Source organism: Ursus maritimus, unplaced genomic scaffold (genome assembly GCF_017311325.1).
Source record: "Ursus maritimus isolate PB19 unplaced genomic scaffold, ASM1731132v1 scaffold_7, whole genome shotgun sequence".
NCBI lineage: Eukaryota > Metazoa > Chordata > Mammalia > Carnivora > Ursidae > Ursus > Ursus maritimus.
The window spans coordinates 37,099,258-37,110,343 of NW_024426885.1; the positions used below are offsets into that span (position 1 = coordinate 37,099,258).

The 11,086-nt window shown below is 40.5% G+C and overlaps 1 long non-coding RNA gene across 1 annotated transcript in view; it reads left to right on the forward strand.

Annotated features, from left to right (window-relative positions):
* The window catches only part of LOC103667928, a 37,046-nt gene extending 26,350 nt beyond the window's left edge, over positions 1-10,696 (forward strand). The window contains exon 3 of the long non-coding RNA XR_569898.2: positions 9,920-10,696. This is a non-coding gene — a long non-coding RNA (uncharacterized LOC103667928). The remainder of the gene's footprint in view (positions 1-9,919) is intronic.
* Positions 10,697-11,086: the final 390 nt, after the last annotated feature.

The following is an 11,086-nucleotide window of genomic DNA, read 5'->3' on the forward strand; positions in this document are numbered from 1 at the left end:
TGGGTTAGAAGTGGGTTTAGATACTGAAGAGCAATTCACTGCATTCTCTAGTGTTTTCATATCTTGCCTGTTTTGTTTTCAGGTCTTTATATTCTAAGCACTACAAGACTGAGACTTCATTCTGCCTTTTTGGTCTCATCTCATTAGGTTCTTACTAGAGACTCTTGAAACTGTCATTCCTATCATAGCATAGCACTGCCCAAAGTGTCCTTGCTTTGTTTTTTCCTCAGCAGAGACACAGTACCTGGGGCAAGACAAGCCCAGAGGATCTGCTTGCATCCAGAATTGGAAAATGTTATCAGGAGAAACACACACGTACAAACAGCAGGAATTTGGGAGTTCACCTCCTTGTGATTCTCTCTGTTCTAAAGTTTTGGTCTCCTTTATCCTTGTTGCTCCCACAACAGTCGGATGCCTTTAAGTATATTTTTGTTGTTTATATGGGTTTTATTAGACGTTTTAGAAGGAATAGTGGCCTAAAGCAATGTAATACATCCTACCATGAAGGAGCTGTATGTGTGTGTGTTTATTTATTCATTTTAAAAGAAATATATAGCTGGTTAGGCGTATAGGGAGTGCTGAACTTAAACCCGGTCTCCACTTCTCAATTGCATGGATTGGTATTTTCACTGTGAAGCCTGGGGCATCATGTGTTTTATTTTTGAGCTTCCCCAGAAAAGGCCGGCTTGGAATCCAGGTCAGTGCAGATACCCTCATGGTTGCAGAGTTGTCTTGCAGACCCTACTCCAGGGTGCAAGCAGCCGGTCTCTTGCTGAAAAAATGACTTTCCCATATGATATTCCTTTTATGGTAAAAGTGAATGGATAACCCAATTGGCAGATAATCCACAGGAGACATCCTCTTGCATCCATAGGATTTGAGGGATTCTCGGTTTTTTAAAAAAATATTTTATTGATTGGTGTACCTGGGTGGCTCAGTCAGTTGAGCGTCCAACTCTTGATTTTAGCTCAGGTCTTGATCGGAGGGTCATGAGTTCAAAACCTGCATTGGGGGGCATCTGGGTGCCTCAGTCGTTAAGCATCTGCCTTTCGTTCAGGGCGTGATCCCTGGAGTTCTGGGATAGAGCCCTGCATTAGGCTCCTCTGCTGGGAGCCTGCATCTTCCTCTCCCACTCCCCCTGCTTGTGTTCCCTCTCTCACTGGCTGTCTCTCTCTCTTTGTCAAATAAATAAATAAAATCTTAAAAAAGAAAAACCAAAAAAAGAAAAAAACCACCCCAAAACCTGCATTGGGCTCCATGCTGGGTGTGGAGCCTACTTTAAAAAAAAAAAAAAAGAACGACTTTTTTACTGTGCAAGTCTGTGTGTGTGTGTGTGTGTGTGTGTGTGTGTATGTGTCTTGTATAAGAAAGTACTATAGCATTTTGGGGAAAATTTCAATTGTGCAAATATGAAAAATATTTTTCAGTATTATAAGTAGTACTGTATAATACTAATAAATTTTAATGTTATGCACAAAATTAAAAACAACGCAATTCCTTCTCAAATTTTCAAAGTTGTCAGGAATTGTGAATGTTCAAAAACTTCCGTGTCCAGTGAATTGGGAGTTGTGTTTATGGTAGTATTACTCCCTGTTGCCCTTAACACCAACATTTGGTGTAGTGCTATCTTTTTTTTTAAATGGTTTAACTATTTTTCTTTTCTTTTCTTTTTTCTTTTTTCTTTTCTTTTCTGTTCTGTTCTGTTCTTTTTTTTTTTTTTTTAAGTAAACTCCACCCTCAATTGGGGCTCAAACTCACAATCCTGAGATCATCACATGCTCCTCGGACTGAGCCAGCCAGGTGCCCCTGGCTTAATTATTTTTTACTTACTCGTTATACTGCATTTGTCTCGGAAACTTTATTTGCTCATTTTCTATAACAAATTTATTGAGATATAATTAATATAACACAGAATGCAAGTGTGCAAATCAATGATTTTTGGTATATTCACAGAGTTATGCAATCATTACCACGACAGGCGTACCTCAGATATCCTGCCGGTTCAGTTCCAGAACACCACAATAAAGCAAATACCACAATTAAGCAATAAATGCCAGTATAGACCTCATTCGTGGCAACCCTGAGTCGTTATATATTTCCTTCTTAGCACTATTTTAGTTGGTGTCTCAAATTTTTGATATGTTTTATTTTCACTTTCATTCAGTTTAATGTATTTTTAAAACTTTCCTCTGAGACTCCCCTTGACTCATAGATTTTCCTACAAATGTACTGTTGAATTTACAAGGGTTAGGAAAATTTCTTGTTCTCTGTGTTTTATTGGTTTGTAGTTTGGTTACATTGCGGCTGGAGAATGTACTATGTCTGATTTCAGTTCTTTTAAATATGCTGAAGTTTGTTTTATGGTACACGTTCCATGGTACTTGAATGTGTATTTGCTGTTGTTGGGTGAAGTGTTCTATGAATACCAATTAGATCTTGTTGGTTGATGTTGCCACTGAGTTCTTTTATATTCTTGGTGATTTTCTGTCTAGTTATTGTTTCAGTTATCAAGAGAGGTATTTTGATGTCACTAGTTATAATGGTGGATTTGTCTATCCTTCAGTTCTGTCAGTTTTTGCTTCACCTACTGTGTGGCTCTGTTGTCTGGTATATGTGCATTTAGGACTGCTATGCCTTCTTGGAGTAAACCCTATTATATAATGTTCCTCTCTTTGTTAGTAATTTTCTGTGTTCTGAAGTCTACCTTATTTGAAATTTATAGAACCACTCTTGCTTTTTTTTACATTAAAATTTTAAAAATTAATGTTGGCATGATATATTTTTTTCCATTCTATTACTTTCATTCGGCCTATAGGATTGTATTTGAATTCAGTTTCTTCTAGACAGTATAGTTGGGTTACATTTTAAAAATCCACTTTGGGGGCGCCTGGGTAGCTCAGTTGTTAGGCGTCTGCCTTTGGCTCAGGGCGTGATCCCAGCGTTCTGAGATCGAGCCCCACATCAGGCTCCTCTGCTGGGAGCCTGCTTCTTCCTCTCCCACTCCCCCTGCTTGTGTTCCCTCTCTCGCTGGCTGTCTCTGTCAAATAAATAAATAAAATCTTAAAAAATAAATAAATAAAAATCCACTTTGCCAACCTCTGTGTTTTAATTGGCAGTATTAGACCACTTAGATTTAGTGTAATTATTGATATGTTAGGATTTAAGTCTGCCATTTTAGTTGGCAAAAATATATTTATATTTTGTTTCTTGTTTCTTTTTATTGCCTCCTTTTCTGTGGATTACTTGAACATTTTTTTAGAATTCCATTTTGATGTATATATAGCGGTTTGAGTGTATCTGTTTGTATAACTATTATAGTGGTTGCTCTGTATATATATATATATATATATATGTAACTTATTAACTGTTTTCATTTTATTTGAGTAAAGAGAAGAACTCTTACCTCCCTTTACATCCTTTTTCCCTCTACTTTTTATAATTATTTTATTTATGTATTTTTGTTTGTTTGTTTATTTATTTATTTATTTGTCAAAATGAGAGGCAGAGAGAGAGAGAGCACAAGCAGGGGGAGTGGCAGCCAGAGGGAGAAGCAGGAAGAGGGAGAAGCAGGCTGCCCACTGAGCAAGGAGCCCGATGCGCCACTCCATCCCAGGACCCTGGGATCATGACCTGAGTGGAAGGCAGATGCTTAACCGACTGAGCCACCCAGGCATCCTGCTTATAATGATTTTAAAAAATATATTTATTTATTTCTTTTAGAGAGAGAGAGAGCGAGCATGGGTGGGAGGGGCAGAGGTAGAGGGAGAGAGAATCTCAAGCCGATTCCATGCTGAGTAGGGAGCCCAACTCGGCTTGATCTCAAGACCCTGAGACCACGACCTGAGCCAAAACCAAGAGTTGGAGGCTTAACTGTGCCACCCATGTGCCCCAAGATTGATTCATTTTTAAATTTTTAAAAAATAGAATATAATACCATTTTTAAATTTTTAAAAAAGATTTTTATTTACTTATTTTGAGAGAGAGAGAAGAGTGAGCAGGAGGAGGGGCAGAGGCAAAGGGAAGGAGAGTATCTGAGGCAGGCTCTATGCTGAGCACAGAGCTGGATGTGGGGCTTAATCTCAAGACCCTAAGATCACTACCTGAGCCAAAATCAAGAGTTGGACGCTTAACTGACTGAGCCATCAGGCGCCTCAAGGTTTTCTTATTTTTAAAATAAAATATTTTATTATTTGTATATTATCTGTATATATATCTGTGTATATATATTATCTATATATCCAACGTGGGGCTTCAATGTAACTCTGAGATCAAGAGTTGCATGCTCTATGGACTGAACCAGCCAGGTGCCCTCCTTCTACTGGTTGTAATTGTCTTAAATATTTACATACATTCAGAATCTTATCAGACAACATTATAATTTGTGCTTCAACTGTAACATATAACTTAGAAAATTTAAGAGAGGGAAAGTCTAGTGTTTTTACTCATTTTTGTTTACTGTGTTTCAAGATTTCCTCCCTAATCATTTCCTCTCTGTTTAAAGAACTTCATCTAGCCATTTATTAGGGTAGGTCTAAGGGTGATAAATTCTATTATCTGAGAAGTCACCTCAGAGTGTGTTTCCTCTTCATTACTATCAGATACTTTTGGCTGGATGTAGGCTTTTGGGTTGGCATTTCTTTTCTTTCAGTACTTGAAAAATTTTGTGCCACTTGTTTCTGGCCTCTGTTGTTTCTAAAGAGAAATGCACTGTCATTCAGATTGTTTTCCCCCTACATAAGTAAGATGTCATTGTTCTCTTGCTGCTTTCAAGATTTTTAAAATTTTTAGTTTTCAGAAGTTTGATTATGATGGGTCTTGATGTGAATTTCCTTAGCTTTATCTTGTTTGGGGTTAACCCATTTTCTTGAATATTTGTATCTTTTGCTAAATTTGGAGAGTTTTAAACTATTATTTGTTCAAATTACTTTTCCAGTGTTACTCTCTTTTTCCTCTCCTGTGATTCTGATAATGTGAATGTTAATTTTTTCAAATTTAGTCTGTCAGATCCCTGGGGCTTTCTTTCTTTCTTTTTTTTCTTTTTTTTTTGAGTCTACTTTCTCTTCTTTCTGTTGTTTAGATTGCACAGTTTCTATTGTTTTCTCTTATGGTTCACCATTCTTTCCTTTGTTCCCTTCATTCATTTTTTTTTTTTTTTTTAAGATTTTGAGTAATCTCTACACTTGATGTGGGGCTGGAACTCACAACCCTGAGATCAAGAGTTTTACACTCTATCAACTGAGCCAGCCAGGCATCCCCTCTTCATTCTTTTTTATTTTGAGCCCATCTACTTTGTTTTTAATTTTATTTATTATATTTTTCAAAACTAAAATTTCCATTTGAAGTTTTTTTTTGTATCTTCTGTTTCTTTGCTGATATTCTTCAGTTTTTAAATTTGGTTCAAATGTGTTTGTAATTGCTTGTTGAAGCATTTTCATCATGGCTGCTTTATTTAATTTATTTTTTTAAAGATTTTATTTATTAGAGAGAGAGAGAGAAGGAGTGAGAGAGAGCACACAAGTGGGGAGACGGGCAGAGGGAGAAGCAGGATCCCTACTGAGCAGGGAGCCCAATGCGGGGCTCGATCCCAGGACCCTGGGATCATGACCTGAGCCAAAGGCAGATGCTTAACCAACTGAGCCACCCAGACATCCCCATGGCTGCTTTAATGTTTTTGTCAGATCATTCTAACATCCTGTCCTCTTGGCATCTATTGTCTTTTTAAATTCAGTTTCAGATCTTCCTTCTTTGTGTTATCAGTGATTTTTTTTTTTTTTAAAGATTTTATTTATTTATTTAACAGAGATAGCCAGCGAGAGAGGGAATACAAGCAGGGGGAGTGGGAGAGGAAGAAGCAGGCTCATAGTGGAGGAGCCTGATGTGGGGCTCGATCCCAGAACGCTGGGATCACGCCCTGAGCCGAAGGCAGGCGCTTAACCGCTGTGCCACCCAGGCGCCCCTGTGTTATCAGTGATTTTTGCATGGAACCTGGATATTTTCATATTACCTTAGAAAATGCTAGATCTTATTTAAATCTTCTGTTTTTTTTTTTTTAAGATTTTATTTATTTATTCGACAGAGATAGAGACAGCCAGCGAGAGAGGGAACATAAGCAGGGGGAGTGGGAGAGGAAGAAGCAGATCCCATAACGCCGGGATCACGCCCTGAGCCGAAAGCAGACACTTAACCGCTGTGCCACCCAGGCGCCCCTAAATCTTCTGTTTTAACTGGCTTTCTCTGACACTGCTCCAGGAGGGGAATTATGGGACGCTGCCTCTTTACTGACAGCTGGAGGTAGAATTCTAGGTTTCCCACTCATTCTTCTTTGAAACCTCAGTTGGGGGCTTCTTGTTACTCTTGGGGAAGGTTGGGAGTTCTGGCACCCTACAGGGTCTCCACTTACACTGAGATAGGAATAGCCTCATTACTAATGAATGGAGACAAATGTCCCAGTTCCCTTCTTGGCCTTTCTGATATAAACTCAAAAGGAGACAGAAGAATTGAGACACATTAGACAGGTGAGGATGGAGGTCTAGGCCTTCTGCTCAGTCTTTACTGGGGTGATGGGATTGGGGCCATAGTTCTTTCTGTGATGTTTATCTGGGGCACAGTGATTATTGATTAGAAGCTTTCTGTCTTGCTAGGCTCCTTCTTTCCTGGTCCTTTGGCTAGATAGAACAGGCTTGTTTTGGGTTACTTGTTGTCTGTACCCTTTGGTGTTTCCAGTAGCTTTAGCTACAAATTTGGAATCTATGAGGCAAAAAGGAAACCCAGTGAATAGATCACTGTTTCAGTTCCTTGGATCTTGAGGTCTTTGGCTGGTCTGCCTTTTCTCCATCTTTCCATCTGCTTATATTTGTTTTATATATAATGTCCAGGGATTTTAGTTATACTAAGGAGGTACAATAGAGAAAAATGCATCTACCTTGCCTTCTTAGAAATGAGTGTCCCCCCTCCCATTTAAAAAAATATGCTTTTAGGTTCTTTAATTGACCCCGTGATTTTGCTAATAGGTACCTCCTCCAGCTTGCTTCTGTATGTATTTTACCCCATTGATCTGTGAGTACTTCTTTGTTCTCTACCATGGTAAGCTTGCCCAGTTTCATCTTGTACTTTTCTTGGCCAGACTTGCAATCACTTTCCCAAGGATTGCTATCTACATTTTACAGATAATTTCTGAGTACTATCCGTGTTCATTGCTACTGGGAGATCATTGCATCTAGGCTCTTTGAGCGGTCAGAGGTAGGAGACACATTGTTAAAAAAAATTGTGAAAATAGTATAATTTACATATAAAATTTTAATCTTGATTTCATATTTGAAATGAGTTTATTGCAATATGAACTGGTTTACAAGTTCATTCAATTTGAAGCATTTATCCAAAATGATTAATTGAATACTCAGTTCTTTCCTCATGTAACCACGTAATGCATTCTTTTTTTTTTTATTATGTTAGTCACCATACAGTACATCCCTAGTTTTCGATGTAAAGTTCCATGATTCATTACTTGTGTATAACACCCAGTGCACCATGCAATACGTGCCCTCCTTACTACCCATCACCAGCCTATCCCATTCCCCCACCCCCCTCCCTCTGAAGGCCTCAGTTTGTTTCCCAGAGTCCATAGTCTCTCATGGTTCATTCCCCCTTCTGTTTACCCCCCCTTCTTCTTCCCCTTCTTCTCCTACCGATCTTCCTACTTCTTATGTTCCATAGATGAGTGAAACCATATGATAATTGTCTTTCTCTGCTTGACTTATTTTGCTTAGCATTATCTCCTCCAGTCCTGTCCATGTTGCGGCAAATGTTGAGAAATCGTTCTTTTTAATGGCTGAGTAATATTCCATTGTATGTATGGACCACATCTTCTTAATCCAGTCTTTTTTTTTTTTTTTTAAGATTTTATTTATTTATTTGTCAGAGAGAGAGAGTGAGAGAGAGCACAAGCAGGGGGAGTGGCAGGCAGAGGGAGAAGCAGGCTCTCTGCCGAGCAAAGGAACCCCATAGGAGACTCAATCCCAGGACCCTGAGATCATGACCTGAGCCAAAGGCAGACACTTAACTGACTGATCCACCCAGGCATCCCCATGTAAATGCATTCTTAAATATTCTTTTTCATTGGTGTCAATTCCAAACTTAAAAGAAATTATAACAATAGAATACTTTTAATATATGCTAAGCAGTACTGGTTTTTTCTTCAAAAAATTCTTGTTTTTTTCTCTTAGAGTAAGGTTAAGCCTTGTCAAGTAAGAAATCACAAAATACAAAGCAAAAAGAAAACGTTGAGATTCTGTTTGGAATATTTTGAAGACTGAGTCTTCTTTTTGTGAAAGTCCTAGGGATATCTACCCTTTCAAATCTTTTAAATGTTATACACCATGAAATGTCTTTTTTTTTTTTTTACAAGCTTACTTCTTTTATTAACTCGAATAACTATTTTGCACAATTTTTAAAAAGACTTTGAGAGAGAGAGAGAGAGAACACGAGGTGGGTGGAAGGGCAGAGGGAGAAGCCGATTCCCCACTGAGCAGGAAGATGCAGTGTCAGATCCCAGGACCTGAAATCATGACCTGATCTTAAGGCAGATGCGTAACCCCCTGAGCCACCTAGGTGCCCCTATTTTGCACAATTTTTGATGCTGCTGTGAATGGAACTTACTTCTATTACCATGGGGAAAAAAGTAATTGGTGTTATATTTTACAAGAAATTGTTTTCTGCAAGGATAGTGATAAAAATTATGCATATATGATCGCATTTCTGCAAACTACAAGAAGGCCGTGTGTCTAACGGTTAAACACATAAATCTCAGGGAGTGGGAGGTGAAGCCGCGTCCATTGTTTCTTTCTTTTGCTTGTATTTTCTGATTTTCCTAAAATTTTCGTGTATCACTGTGTAATCTTTGCAAGCTAGCAGCGTAAGGAGAATAGAATGATAACTAAACATTTCATCATTATTTTCCCATCCTGGGAAAAGCCCTGCTGTTCGGCTGCAGTTCACTCGGAGGCTAGCGGGTCTCTGGTCTCCGCGTCTCGCTGCTGGGGCCGCGGCCATTTCCCGGAACGGACCCCCGTCTCCGGAGCCTCTGCGGCGCACGCTCTCCGCCGGGGCTGATGGGAAGTCGCGTGCGGCCCCGCTGCGCACGGACGCTCGGCGGCGGGCTCCTACGGCTCTGCTGCGTGGGGGCATAGCCGTGCTCCGTCCGCGTGTCCTTACGGAACTGCGCACTAGCGCGGCGCGGACGGCCGCGGCGGCACGTGGCGGATAGTGCGCAGTTGAGAGGAGCTGATGCGCGCCCGGGGTGGCTCCCGACCCCGAGGTGGGGACAGGCGGGCCGCCCGCGGGGAAAGCGGGGCCCGGCGCCGGCTGCCTCGGAGGGTTGCGGCCCTGGGCGAGTGCGCCGAGCCTGCCAAGGCGTCTTGGGTCCTCTCCCAGTAGCGCCCCCTGGGGGAGGCCTGGCTCTCAGCCGGCTTCTCTGCGCTGAGAACGAAAGCATCTGTGAGCCTAGTAGTCGTGGTGGTTAATGATAAAGCAGCTGGCATTTCTTTGAATTTTCACAACCATTTGTTTTAGCAGATAAAGAGGAGAGGTGATGATTCACCCAAGTTCACGAAGCCAGCAGGTGAGGGGGGTGGGTTAAAGGCCTGATCTGTTGTTCAAATCTCTAATAGGCCACTCTATCTGGAAACCAGCGTTGGGTTCCTTCACAGCCCCCAGGTGGCAAGGTGCGTTCTTGGCTCTCAGGAGCCGTGGGGTCAGAGTCCATAATTGAGACTATGGGCACCTCCCAACTTTCCCAGCTTGTGTGCCCAGCAGTTCTGATTTGAGCCTATAGAAGGTCGGTCTAGTCTGGAGGAGCAACCTTCGGGAGAGTCAGATTGGGGGTCTTGTATGAAGATTCCAATTAAATGATTTTGTCCTCTAGGTCCCAGTTCCGTTTCCCTCGGAGCAAAGCAATTCTAGGAAGATAAAAGGGAGGGAACGGCATAAATCAGAAACCCATCTGGAAGAAAACACCCCTGAGACCTTCCTCAGACCTTTCACCAGAGCTCTGAACAGAAGAGGAAGAAACCCCCAAAGAAACAGACTCTAGATTTCCAAGGCCAGAAGCAATTTTTGATCTCCCCGCCCTAAATGAACATGCTTTCAGGTGTCACATCTGACACTCACAGGTCTGTGACGGTGGAAGATCAAGACCAGGTTTCAGCAAGAGAGGTGTGCTGCCTTAAGTGGTGAGTGGGGCAGGCTGCACAGAAACGTCAGGGCTCTTTGGGGGGTTGGCCTGAGGAAGGGATCACCAAGGAGGAAGTTTTATTTAACTTCCTACACAGCCTACCTTTCCGTTCTCATTTTTCCAAATCCTGAACTTGTATATGGTGTATATCCATGTATTTAGTATCTAGATATTTTTTATTCTTTTTTTTTTTCTGAACTTTATTCTGAACTTAGAATCACATCGTGGTAGCGCAGGAGGGGTTTATGAGATTATCTATTTCTGCCTCATTTGAAAGAAAACATCTGGAGCCTGAGAAGGTAAATGAAATGTTACAGATCACTCCTTTGTTACTGATCAAGGCAGAAGAGTGTCTTGGTTTCTTGATTCCGAAGATGTCTCCTTTGCACAGCAAAAAAAAATTTCTTATCAAAAGGTTATGAAATTGCAACTAATTTGGGCAGATTAAAAAAAAACATTTAAAGTGCTGATTCTCTTTTTTAGAGTTTCTGTGAATTGTTCAACAGTGTTTCCAGTGTCACATTGGTAGGAACACAGATAATGCAATCTCGTCGGTATTTGTAACCACATCAATTTAAAGAAAAAACTTTCTATATCAGTATCCTGAGTGCATATATTGGTTGTGTTCTAAGTTTTTTGTGTGTGCTTAAATCATAGGCAGAATATTAATATAATCAATGGATTGTGTATGTTTACTTTCACCTACTCAAAAATTGTACGTCTAAGCTCAATATGATCTAGTCACTGATGATACGTCTCCATGTTTTTTAAACTGCTTCTGTGGAGCATTTTTGAAAGGTGAGTCCAGGAGCTGCAAGGCAGGTTGTGTTTTTCCTGACTTCATTCTTACTTCCTTCT